Source organism: Stegodyphus dumicola, chromosome 1, assembly GCF_044657685.1.
Source record: "Stegodyphus dumicola isolate Sdum_Otavi_A_Nest chromosome 1, ASM4465768v1".
NCBI lineage: Eukaryota > Metazoa > Arthropoda > Arachnida > Araneae > Eresidae > Stegodyphus > Stegodyphus dumicola.
This window is the reverse complement of record NC_140768.1, coordinates 61,363,059-61,377,355: the sequence shown is the minus strand read 5'-3', so window position 1 is coordinate 61,377,355 and position 14,297 is coordinate 61,363,059. Positions and strand designations below refer to the sequence as shown.

At 31.6% G+C, this 14,297-nt stretch overlaps 2 protein-coding genes across 3 annotated transcripts in view; one reads left to right on the top strand and one right to left on the bottom strand.

Annotated features, from left to right (window-relative positions):
• Positions 1–14,297, top strand: part of LOC118191029 (SAM and SH3 domain-containing protein 1-like) — an 810,623-nt gene that overhangs the window by 738,130 nt on the left and 58,196 nt on the right. The window lies entirely within an intron of this gene.
• The window catches only part of LOC146999103 (uncharacterized), a 101,181-nt gene that overhangs the window by 85,841 nt on the left and 1,043 nt on the right, over positions 1–14,297 (bottom strand). The window lies entirely within an intron of this gene.

The following is a 14,297-nucleotide window of genomic DNA, read 5'->3' as shown; positions in this document are numbered from 1 at the left end:
GTCGTCTAAAAAGTATTCATCCATATTCCCTTTGTCACTCCTTTCTGTTGCAACATTTATTTCTTTTTTATCATTAACTTCAAAGTTATATGTATAAGTAGTATTTACTATATTGCTTATTAGTATTCTCTGCTTTTTATGCTCCTGAACTGATTCCGAACCTTCAAAAAGGCTATGTTTCATTTTTCCTTCACTCACTAGTTCATAACACCATCTCTGAAGCCAGTTTTGTTTTGTAATATATGATCTTTGAAACCTACTTGCAACGAGGTCTTTACTGTGCCGAGCATTCTCATTTCTACGAATTCGAACCTTCAACGTTTCCATCACAGTGCTTCCAATAATATAATTGTTTGATTCGTCAAAGTATGCCCTTTAGCTTTGGCCTTCTGGTCATGTTCATCCTTTTCGATTTCCTTACATCCACTTAGGTTGGGACATATAAGTAAATAACTTTTGTTAAAACACTTTTACAAATTTTACATTTTTAACAAATTTACATTTAACACATTTTCTGCAGTCCTTAGATAAATGACGTAGAGTTAAACATGTAAAACATACATACACCTTTCTTTAACAAAATCTGTTTTCTTTGATCTAATAACATATATTTAGTGGATTTGTGCTCAACAAAATCGTGATTCCGGCCGCAAAAAATACAGTTTCCCTTTTTTGTGGGTTTGCTTTTGTCGATTGATTATTCAAAACCCCGCGGCTTTTGGAACTGCATTCCGCTTTTTATGTATCGGAAATACTTTCGTTTGTAATCGACTTTCTACGTTAAACGTTTGTTTGGCCATTGTTATTCTGTTCAGTTTCAACTTCATTCTTCAGAAATGTCATTAATAGTTCTAATTTATTTGTAGAAATATCTTTGTCAGCTAAAGCCAAATTTCTTTCCCATATTCTCAAAATGTGGTCAGGTAAACAGGATTCAAGAAGAGAATACGGCATACCAGCCATTCTCGGTTATAACCTTTAAACTTTCTAACGCACGTAAATGTGTTTCTTGTATTACCAAATAGTTAAAGCACAGAAATTTTATTTGTATAATTACTACTATTTTCCATTACCAAACAAAGTAGTCCCCTTACATAGACTTCTACTAAATATATCTCCCAAACCTAGCTTTCAAATATTTGATAGTTTAATTATAGCTTTCAGAAGTAGGTGGAAAAGTTTCTACAACATCTCTAGCTTTAGATCCAAGTTCCGTACTGATAATAATAATACTGATAATTTATCTTCAAGCTTAATTTCCTGATATTCATTAATTTTTCAAAATTGGCCCCAAACTCCTAACCATTCTTTTACATCGCCATTAAACTTTCTTAATTAAATTTTAGGAAGTTTAAATTTCTTTTTAACAGTTCTAGATTAAATGTTATTCCATTCATTAAAGTTCAAGTCTAGTTACTTGCGTTTTGAAAGATATAAATTAATCACTGTCTGATTCAATGGTTTCGATTTCTTTTTAAAATTCTTCATTAAAACACTTCGCATCTTTACTATTCAAGTAATCTAATACCTGTTTATTCAAGGTATATATTTTTTGTCTTTTATCCTCAAGCTCAAAGGAAATAACTCTAATCTTGTATAGACATTAGGTAATTTTTGGAAGCAAGAGAATTGAAAAATGCGCAACGCCTTCGCCGGAAATTGAACCGTGGACCTCTGGAATGCGCGCCCAGAGTGCAGACCACCACACCACGAAGGCATGCCAAGAAGGCGGGAGAAATACCTTATAATCTTATCTACATTTGATGTATCGACCTTTAAGTCTTTCATCTAAATTATTCACAGTCTTAGTAAAACTCGCTTTTAAACATCTTTTAAAGCGTTTAAGCTCTTCCATGATTGAAATCGAAAGTAGTGTTATTGCTGTCCGTAAAGCAAATTTTTATAAATAATTCAAACTTCAATAAATATTTATTACAGAATCACTCATTCAACTTTTAACAGACTTAATCTTTATTTAAAATAAAAACTTAAAAGTCTGTATTTCACAGCTATAATTTTGAATGAAACTACCCGGCATTTTGTCGTGGACGCCATTCGTAAGACAAAGGTCTAAATCTTAAATCAAATTTATTTTACATTTAATTAGGCTACCAAGTGGGTCTTCATCAATCCCCAGTTGCTGTTAGAACTCAAAACTTTATTTTTACTGCATGTCCACGAAACATATACATCGCAGCAATTGTTACACTTCTTCGTTTGTTTATATAATTCCTTTTGTTTTGTTATTCGGTTCTCAAAACATCATTCGAGCGCTGTTAGTCAGCGCCCTCTGTTTTGTCACTTCGTGAATTCGTAACATTTAAAATGTAAAATGTGTGCATAAATCAATTAGCATTTTGTGTAAATTGAAAAATAGTTCTGAAACTGGTAAGTATTGTGCTTTTTGATTTATTTTTTCGTATTTGTGCTTTTTGATGTATTATGTTTGTAGAGACATTAGGTTAATTGGAAAAGCCGGAGAGATGAAAAATGAGCAATCGCCTTCGCCGGTAATCGAACCGCGGATCTCTGGAGTAGCGGTCCAGCGTGCAGAACCACCATACCTTGAAGGCACGCTAGGAAAGCGGGAGAGATACCTTATATACACCCATTTTTAAAGGGCGACTGGGATTTTTAGGGGACCCAATCAAAAAAATCCTGGGTGTGAAAAATCCTCATCCAACCCCCTTTTAGTTCGGGCGCAACTGTACAGACATTAGATATTTTTTTGGAAGCAAAGGAAATGAAAAATGAGCAACCACCTTCTCCGGGAATTGAGCCACGAACCTCTGGAGTACCGGCCCAGCGTGCAGAGCCACTACACCACGAAGGCACGCTAGGCGAGTGGGAGAAATACCCTATATGTTTATTATTTAAGCCTTCCCCAGTGTATTTTTCTCCTCTCAAGCGATAATATGAGTAGGAAAAGTGATAAAGTACTTGTAAGTACAACATATCTCGTTGAGTTGCTAGAGAATGAATCAGGAGGCAATTATTTCGTGAATTTTAAATTCGCCAGAATACTTCTTAAAGTTGAATGTTTATTTTCAAAATAGTGTCAGAACCTTCATTTCTTTGACAATCCCATACGCGGGTGCGTGAATAAAAGCTATAGCTTAACTATCGGCACTCAGCTCTTAAAATTCTTTGTTTTTCTTCGACCTCTAATTTTTGGACACAGCCTAGAAAAATTTCTTCTAACTAAAATGAAATTAGGTATACTATGAAACATCAGAATGAAAAAACTGCTCGTTCGAGCAGAACAAGGAATACTGTGAAACGAATGAAAAAACTGCTGAGCAGAACATACTAACAAAGTACACCTACCTCCATGAAGTATTGTTCCTACATCTTATGACTCGCATGATGTGCCCCGCCACTCGAACAAAGCAGAGCAAGTAACAATCAAGTTACGCTTAATTTTAACGATTTGAGTTCATACTCCCCTATTTGAAAGTAACTTTTTTAAAAAATCTCTGAAGTTCATTATTTCCCTCAATAATTAGTGAAACCAAAATAAATGTGTTATTGTTAATTGCATTATATTGAAAATTATTCTTACGACATGAACCGATAAAAAAATTCGAAGTAAGGAAATTTGAAACTTTTTTAGAAGACAAATGTATATGGTCTAGGTTTATACATAAATTTCGTTAATAGGCTGTAAAAAAATTAAATTTTCTCCATAATCTCGTAGGTAATAATTCTTATGATCCTCGGAAAGTCCGACGTGAAAATAAGAAATACATTATGGAGCTTGTGGAAATAAGAATATCGAAGTGCTCATAAATGGAAAGTAAACAAATGAAGTAATTTCCTCGCATAACACCATAGCAAACAAACATTTTGTTTTAATAGCTAAAGAACGCCTTATTTCTAAGAATAATTTCCTCATTATATTACTAATTCATTTTATTAGTTAACAGTAATATTCAGCAGTATACCAGAAATTCTTGATTAAATTCTTGTTAAAATTTTAATGTAATAAGGCAGCGAAATTTGCTTAAAACAGCAAAGGAATTAAGTTATTAATTAAACAATAAAGAAATTAAAAGAAATATCTGAACTGGATATTTGGTGATGTGCTTTGGCAAATTAAAAATCTTCATCCTAATATGGTGTCGTAAAAATAAAATATATCTTTGATTGACAGAACGATTAACTACATCGAGAATATAAGCCCTTTTTTTTAAAACAAAAAAACTGAACTTTAGATTCAGCATGAATTTATTACATTTTAATTTTCAATGCCGAATATGTTTTTCATAAAGACCTGCATTATGTTTTAATAAGCTTTCCAATGGAAACTATATGAGTAAAATCAATATTGAAGGAAATAAAGCCAGTAGCTCCAAACTATTTTGAGAAAATAATTTTTTGCTCTTTACCAATATTTTACCTTAAAGAGGAGAAACTAATATTGCTTTCCTTCTTTTAGGGAAAAAGTAAATTGATTCTAAAACAAAAAGTACTTTTCCTATATTTCCGTGTATTAGCAATTTAATAACTTCAATAATTAATAAGAAATGGCTGAATATGAATATTGAATATTTACAGAGGAAAATTCATTCACACCATACTTACTTATTGCTTTAATTTTTTATTTCTCAAGCCAATTTTTTCAGCCATTTAAACTAAAGTTTAATCAAAACTTTAGTTTGAAATCTGACTGCACTTTTAACACCTGATAACGTCTAGACAAACATGAAAAATCTCCGTTAGAATTTCTATGAGCTTTGATTGCCACAGAAATAAACTCAAAAGGAAAATTGAATTTATTTTAATTTTTATTTACAGACATCTAATGAGAAAAAAATGTAGTTAAATGCACCCAAAGATAAAAATATAACATTAAATATCAATTATATGAGCTTCAAAAAGCAAGATTTAAATTATGCTAGACCTTAACCGTCAAAACTTTTGACACTCCCTATTTAACCGCTAACTCCATGTTTCATGCGGTTACATCCGGACCTGCATACTTTAATGGCCATTTATGAGTTTCTAGTAGGTGAGCGGTAATAATTAAGGAAATACTTAAGTGAAGTGTGATCATTATTCAAAGCATGCGTACGCTTTTTAACGCCTAATTATGCTCCCATCTGTACTTAGAGAAAGTCCAACACCTTTCTCAAAGTGTTATGAGCTTCAGTTACGGATAATATTATTCATGGCAACCGTAACTTGTTTATCAGTTGCTGTTTCGCACGCTTTAGGTAATTTTATCAGCAAAACTATAATTAAATCCGTACTTATTCCCATTTCTTATTATTTTCTCATAAAATAAGTATGTGGTTTATAGTTTTTGAATCCGACCTTCAAGTGACCCGTTGAATTATTGGTAGTGCGATAGCGATTATTATGCGTTCAATAGTATTGAAAATGTCATGCTTTATATGTAAAAAGGCGGCATTTGCGTTGTCTGCTAATGTGAACATCAATTGCTGAACTCAAATTCATTTATTTTCTTTATTTATAAATATTAGAATAAACGTTTGGAACGGATATATTACAAATAAAAGGTATGCATGTCTACAGAGTACTCTGAAATATTCCTAACATCTTGAACTCCTTTTCAATAGTTTAGATATTTTTTTGCAAAGAATTCAATGTAAGCTTTCGTTAAAAAATAAGGAAAAAATAAATGCAGAATTCTGAAGACTATTCAGTTACCGTGTTTGTTAATTATCACAGGTACTTTTATTTTCCTTGTTATCTTATTTTCGATTGTTTCACACTTTCATTCTTTTGTGAGAAGAAATGCAACCCCATTCAGAATCATTTAAATGTTTAAACCATAAATCAAATTTAAAAAGCAGTGTAGCTGATATATAATTTTGAATTACATTGTAGATTATTTCACTGTCCTTAATTGGTCTATTTATTTCTTTTGTGATATATTTTGTTGCTGAATTTTTTTAGTTTGTTTTCTATGTAAGTTTTGGTCCCGTTTGCATCACGTGCTTGATTCTTAGCAATATAATAGTTGGGCTACATGAATGAGGAATTATCTGCTTCGTAATCAAAATTGTAGAAATGTGTTGGCTTAAATTTAACTTTTAATAATCGGAAACTGTTCATTATGTAGTTCACATATACGATGACTGTTCTGTTATATTAATTCGTAGCCAGAAAAAATATTACCAGAAATGTAACACCACGTTTTATTTTTTGAATTTTTTGTTTTCTCTTATACAGTGATGTATCATGAATTATTTTATTTTTGGATATTTCTGTACTTTTTTAATTCGATGTATCAAACTTCAGCTTTCCAGAAACGTTTATAAAATATTTTCCTTTTACGCTTTTACGTTAGTCCTACTACATTTACTGCAATTTAACCGTGTTTTAGTTTTTAGATTAGTTTAAGTTTATATTATTTTTTAGCATATAATGTTACTAATAATTACTTTCGATGTATAGAACAATAATTCAGTATCACGCATTTTGATCTGTTATCCATCTTTGTCTAAAAATGTATACAAAGTAATTTCACTTTTCCATTTTTCCTTAATATTAGCTTTTGAAACTTTCTGAAATCAATTTTCACGCCATTAACTAAAATATTTACATAATATGCGTTTATTAAAACATGTATATACTACTATTTTTGCTATATCTAAAACCATCCTGGGTCGTATTAAAGTCTCACCGAAAATATCAAATTCTTTTTTCGTTCTAAAATGTTTGAATATTTTTACGGCAATAAATAATTAAATTGATAATGATCAGTATTTTCACTTTTTCTTTGGCATAGATAAACATAATTAGTGTGATATTCAGCAGAAAAACAGCGATCTCGCTTCAGACATCTAACAGTTCATTTTATTTCACAAGCATTCTTTTTATCTTCTCTATAATTCACGGAAGATTAATTAAGCTCAAATCGCCTGTGATTTAATTAATGAATTTCTTTTTAGAATGATTTTGATAGCGTTTGTGTTTTTGTCAGGCATTTCACTCTTACCATGACAAATTTTAGTACATTTTCCTTTTTTTTAGTTTTTAACTGCACTACATGGAATTACGTTGCGAAAATTCTCATTTCATACTTTTACTTGGATGTATCGCGTCAAAAACTCTATTCTTGAGAGAATAAAACATTTATTCATCATATATTTTACTGTAACAAAGTTAGTTTTATTCAGATGCTTAAGTGTATTCTAGACAGTTACCCTACCATCTGTAAATAACCATCTGTCTTAAAGAAAATCCTTGTAATAATCTTTGAGCCTTAAAAAACTCTCGCATAAAAATTATTATTCTCAGTTGTAAATGTAACAAATCAACTATAATTGCTAATATTCAGCACGTCATAAAATATAATTGTCATATACAGTATAACTCTTTAATTGTTAATTACTTAGATTTTATGTGATTCCTACTTGTAAATGTAACAAATCGACTATAATTGCTAATATTCAGCACATCATAAAATATAATTGTCATATACAGTATGATGTTTTATGGAGGCGGATGTTTTATGACAGTATAACTCTTTAATTGTTAATTACTTAGATTTTATGTGATTCCTTTATTATGGAAAAAATATCAGTTTAAAATGTAAGATATCAATAAAAGATATTATAAGGATGATAACGTATGACGATGTTGTATTATTATGTTATTACATAATACTACATATAATTACATACCTTAATGAACATGATGCATTATGCTGCACAACAATGGGAAATTTTACATGATAAAAATTGATTTTTGACGGAGAATATGCAACTCAGTTATGGTCTCTGGTCTCTTTATATCTCAAAGACGATATTACACTTGTTGTACATGGAATCAATAAAGTTAGAAAGCAATGAAGTGATGACTAAGAGAATGAGACGGTGAGGTATCTAGACTATTTTTAATGAAACCAGTGTTAGATTCAGGAAAAAGAGTATTCGGTATCTGCATATTCAGCTAAATATATTTAGGTCAAGACAGCATATTGGACACATCATACTCGCTATTCTCTACTCCTGAAACTCGTCGTTTAGTGACAGGACAGCATGTAGGCCAAATCATACTCTCTATTCTTTCCTCTTGAGGCTTTTCGTTTAGCAGAGATTTTGAGGTCTATCGTATCAACAATGAAAAAAATGAGTTATATTAATATTAAATCTCAGAACTTTGCCTTAATATCTCTGGACCATTATCTATCATGGAGGCGGATGTTTTATGACAGGTATCATCCAAAATGGACAAATCTCAAAAGAAGGGAGGAATTCAACGGCAAACGCTGCAAAACGAAAGAATTCCTTGCAAATCGTATTTTGTTCGCCATTTATAGCTTCCGACTTATAACTGTGAAATGGTGGAGTCAAGGAGTCTCCAAATTCCATTGAATTATCTCAAATGATGGCGTGTCCCCATTAATTTGCAAACATTTCCTTATTATTCACAGACTATAGGCGCGTATGCTAGATTAATATTATTAAAACTTTTCTTGCAGGAAAAGATTGACAATTTATTATTAAAAATTAACGACATAGAGGAACATAAATATCTAAAAATAGCTTAAGTAGAACGTGGGTATTGAGCCATTCATTCTTAGAGAACGAGAAATATCATAAATTAAAAAATCACTCACAGAGTAAATTCTAAACGTAATTCAGCTGATTCGCTTTGAATCGTTATTCTCACAACTGATTAAAACTGATTCTTGGCTCTGGAAGCCTATTTATATGATGCCGCGCTAGCTTTTGGAAACTTCTGGGAAAATCGATCGTAGGGCTGCAAAATATGTTTTCCTAAATCTTCCAGTAAGTCGCAGAGTTGGCAAGAGATCGACAGAAGTTGCCAACATGAAGACAAAAATTGTCGCTAAGGATTATTATGAGCGTATTTGCCCACATTTCACGTTCTCCTTCTGTTATTTTAACAATTTAAACTCTATTATACTCAGAATTGAAAGATCTACAGCTCTGAAAGAACGAATATTTATATACAAAACATGTGACCCGAATTTGAATTGCAAACAAAACCTAAACTATTATGCTAAAAGCAACAAACAAACAAATAAATAAATAAAACAATACACAAAACAACAATGTCATTTAAGATGGTATAATCCATGGTTTTATGAATATAAATGTTTACAGAAATTTAGAACTATATTTTAGTACCTTTTTAATCTTAATTTGTGTATTTATTTATTTACTTATTATACATAATTTTATACAGATATAAGATATTAATAATTATAATCACAAATATATTATTTATAAGATAATAATAACAAAACGCCTGCTCTTTTTAGTGAGTGGTTAAAGAAATATAATAAATTATTGCTCCCGTAAATTAAACTTCCCCATACATAAAATAATGCTTATGTTTGTTAATAACAAGAGACTAATTTTTATTAGCGTCTTTTCTCTTTATAGCGTGAGGCACGAATAATGCAGAATCACGTTTCGTGAAAGGGGTATTTTAGGTACGTTTTTGGAAAAAATAAGCTATTTAATTGATGCAGTGCTACCTTAATTTTTTATATAGCGATTTAGTCACTTAATAGGGAAAAATAAATTCTTTTTACTAAGCGAATACTTAAAGTATATTTAAAATTTAAAAATTAATCATAATGGGAAAAACTTCTTCTTATCTGCCTAAGTTTAAAGCCATAATATCTTAGAAATGCTTGCTTTGTAAAAATTTGCATATTCTCATACAATATAATTTCGAAAATATAAATGCCAAAACACCGGTAGTTCACCCATTTGGAAATTTTCAAAAAGGTGCTACCAGAGGTAGACTGCTTAGTTGGGAGTATTTAGAAATGATTTGGGCGAAGAGGTATCAGACAGGGAGAGAGAACCATTAGAAGAAGATCGAATTCTTACCCGTTGATGGGGAGAGGAATTTTTTTTTTTCCTTTGAGAACATACAGACTCCCCGTGCACCACATATGTACAACACGGGGCAAGGGGAGAGGTATTTGGGAAAGAAACATTTGGGTGAATCATCACTGCCACGTATGCAGGCGTTGCTAACATTGAGAGAAACTTGTTGTGCAGACTAAGCTTATTTGATATCAAATGCAAGTTAATTAAAGCATAATATTGTACACCATTATTACTGAAAAACAAGCAAATTAAACTACAAATTGTGATATCATCAAAACTTATTTCTTAGCATTTAATAAAATAAGTATGCATTGATATCATCACAGATAATACAATATCTGATTAATTGAAAAATAAATCAATCTGCATTATCTTAAAAAGTATTTCGTCATCTATCTGTAATGGCTACATGCACTCTATGTAATGCAGAAAAGTCCTAGGAGCATTTTAACTATCTATACTCTTGATCTGACAATACCTCTAAACTGTTCTGTATCTGTTAAGTAAATGTTTGTCTACTTAACGCACAGAGGTCGCTACAAGCGATATTTTCCTTCCCAACGCCGCTTAAGCAAATGCCTCTAACTAGTTTCTGAAAAGCGTTAAGCCTTTGTTTAATTTAAGTAAACTCTTCAAAACTCTATTAAAGTGGATTATACAAACTAATCAGCACTGCGACTTAGAACATTGCCCAAGGGGAATACCTTGAAAAACGGAAGTAAATGCTCTGAAAAACCGTTTACGTGCCTTCGAAATGCTTTCCGACGTGTGGCTTTATGATGGTCTCACACGCGAAATTTCTAATATGCAAATAGCAATTCTCTTGTTTTCCGAAGTCAGCCGCCAGATGCTGTTTTATGCTGTCAGGAAAATGTTTTAGATTTTTTTAACTTTTGTATTTATTTAAAATGATGCGACCTTCTTTGAAGCAGTGTAGAGAATAAATTATGATTTCGTGATTTTCATATTAAAAGGTTCCGTGTTCATTTTATAGGCATGTTTTTGCACTTAAAGTGGCTTCTGTTCTGAGTGAATTTAAAAACTTATCTAAAACGTTCCTTGAAAAAAAAATAGATCCAAAGATCTCGAGATAGTGTTTTTTTCTTCTCGTTGAGGGCATAATTCTGCCAACCTCCACTTCTTAAAGAATATTCTTCAACAGTATTAAATCTGAAGATAATAATTAAGCCGTAAATAACTCTTTTTGATCGCATGATTCATGAAGTTATTTAAAAGTTAAAGTAAATCATATCAGAATAATTATAAAATGAACTAAAATAATATTTTTAAAAAATATTTTCAGATATAATTATCTGAAATTTTATTGTGCTGTGAACATGCATTCATAATGTTAAAATAGAAACATAATTATATTAAAAAAATATTATGTTGTGAAATTTCCTTCATAGATGTTCTGTTAAACCTCCCAGATTGGTATTAATAGTATATGTAGCAGACTTCTGCTGAGGCTGTTCGCACATTTTTAGACGATTTTCACTGTAAATACAGCAATATTTTACCTAAAAGTTTTATTTTTTAAATGTTCTATTGTATAACTCTTATTCTTCACTATGTTTTTACACCGCAATTTATCAGTTAATAAAGCTTTTTGTAGTAGGGGGAGAGGGTATGTTTTATCCCATTGCTCTCAAACAGCTTTCCAAGCTCTAGATCAACGTTTGGACAACCCGCTTTGTAAAAATCCAAAACGGCAAAACTTCATTGGTGATAGAAACAGGATATTTAGTAGGGATATGAGTGAAGGCCTTGATGCCCTTTTCTTATTCCATTTTTTTCCAAGAAATTAACAGTAGGTTTTGATGCGTCGCTTCTTGCTTTATACTGATGCAGTTCTACTGATTGATCACACTGTATTTATTGGGGAGATATTTCATATTTCAAAATTGGGTATAAAATATGTTTTCGATAATATGTGGAGTTGATTTTAACATTTTTATCCACTCTCTTTATTTTAAATTTGCCTTTATATGAAAAACCAGCAACTGTCATAAATCCCTTTGAAAAACTTACTTTAGATTTCTTGAATTATGATTTAAGATTTTTTTCTCCTCTTTGATAACAATAAATGGATCTATTTTTATTTCAATCATTTAAGTACACCAAGATTCGTCTAATATGACAACATTTTTCCATTTTTGTCCAGATAAGCGTTTCTCATAAAGAATTCTGCAGCGCGTTCTGCGTTCGGTATACATTATGGTTTTTACGTTTTTTCGCCTTTTTATAAGATTCAAATGAGCGTTAATCACTTTGTTTACAGTTAACACTGAGCATTTTAATAACTTTGCAACTATCCTCTTGACTTGGCGGATTTTTCTTTTAACATTAAAGATCTTACTTTTGCAACATTCGAAAAGCGCCCGTTTTTTCCCTTGGATACGTATGTGGAATAAGTTTTCCACTTGAAGCTAAATTTTGACTTTTTCTCCTTTGTTGTTGACAACATTACCTATGGTAGCTTTAGATATTAAAAACACATGGCTTCCACAACGTTTTTTAATAACTAGATACGAATAATTTTCTTCGGAAATAAAACAAACATAGCCTTCCATCCATTGCTTCTTTAAAAGCGACGTTTTGCATCAATACAAAACTGTCAAGCAGCAGACGATAATTTATGCTTTAAAAAATATATTTGCAGCTAAAAAAAATTCCAAGCGGAAGATCAAAGCAAAATCGTCTAAACAATGTACGAACAGCCTCTGTGTTTTTCGGAATTTCAGTTATTTTAAAACTTCAGTTATCCGAATTATTTCCTCCTTCTAAGTCAAGTAGTATTAATATGTTTCTAATTTTCTTTTTTCACTATTTTAAACAATATAGAAAATTAATGAAAGACGTTCGTAAAAATTCATGGAAAGAAATTAATGAATACATTTGTGGCCTGTGGACAATTCAGATAATGATATTTACCTAGTTCACCTCATTATTGCCATGTTCTTCCGATTTACTCAAGTTTCCTCAGTCATCACTATTCATAGGAATGGACTTCAATAACGTATTACGAACATAAATTGCCACTCGGATGAATGTGGACTAAAACTCGAGCCAAACGACTATATATTCCGGTCGAACTTGTAGCCGGAAATGCATAAAATCGTGTGTAAAAATCAGCATGCAACTACTCAATATGCATCTCGCAATCTCGATGCTCTAAGAACGCGTAAAATTCTACGATCCTTATTTTACATGTTTCAGGATATTTCCTGTGCTTCCACATCCTGCGAGTGAATTAGGAATAGTATGTTTAGACATTGCGAGGGAATGGCTAATCGTTTATCACCATGAAAATATCTTTTCTCTCGAAGTAATTTATGGTCTGAGAAAGAGCGTTTTTCGATAATTTGAAGTGTGAATTCAAAACAATGTACGGGACAAAAGTTATGTGATATATCATCTTGGTCCTAACAAGAAGCCAAAGCAACTGTGTATCAGAGTGACTACATTACAAGCATCTTCTTTCTCGGCTCATATTTCTTTGAAAGATTCCCCCAAGTGTTTACAGTTGTGTACTGTCACAAATGCTCATTATATAGCAGTGTAGACAAATTATGCCACTTCAGAATTGCAGCTGCTAAATGCAATGTTTGGTATCATGTGGATGCACGATGACACCCTCGCACATGTAAGGAGATGCGTCAGACATATATTACAACAGCACTTTAGTGACAGAATTACCTCCCGCCAATTTTCATTTTCACTGCGAACGACTGTCTGCTGATACCATACTAATGGATTTCTGTCTAAATTCTTAAATAAAATTCATTAAAATGTCTCTTGAAGTTTTCATACGTGCGTAGTGAAGCGTGAAGCATGAGAAACTTACTGATTTTGTACGATAGCATGAGAGAATGGCGCAGAAATTTACACCAACACTGTTAAAAAACAGAAACAAGATTTATTAAAATTTAGTAAGACTTCAATTTGCTAAGACCTTTAAAAATGTATTGATGACCATCTTAAATAACAAAAAGACACAATATTACAGAAAATTACCGTATCTGCCGGCGTATAAGAGGTACACCCTTTTTTATACACTTTTTTGAAGGATAAAATTTTATTACTGATCATTATAATGAATTTACACTATTTTGAATATAAAGCAGTATTTTGAATACAAATACAAAGTAATACTTTCTGCAAATACCCAATCTATGAGTTGTTTGTTTTAGGTCATCTTCCTGATTCCACCAAGTTCTTATCATTTTCTCAGTTGGGAGTGGCCCGAAGTGCCTCTCTGCAGCCCTCTTTCTATGTTCTTTACCATAAGCAATTACATGTAGTTTGTATGCTATGTTGTAACAATGTTGACGTTGTTTTTGAGCCATAACTGCCCAACAAATTTACGAAAACTGAACAGTAGAAATTTCAACGTCGTGCACAAGTACATTCACTGAACTCTACGTAACTGTAATATACCACATTTCGCAA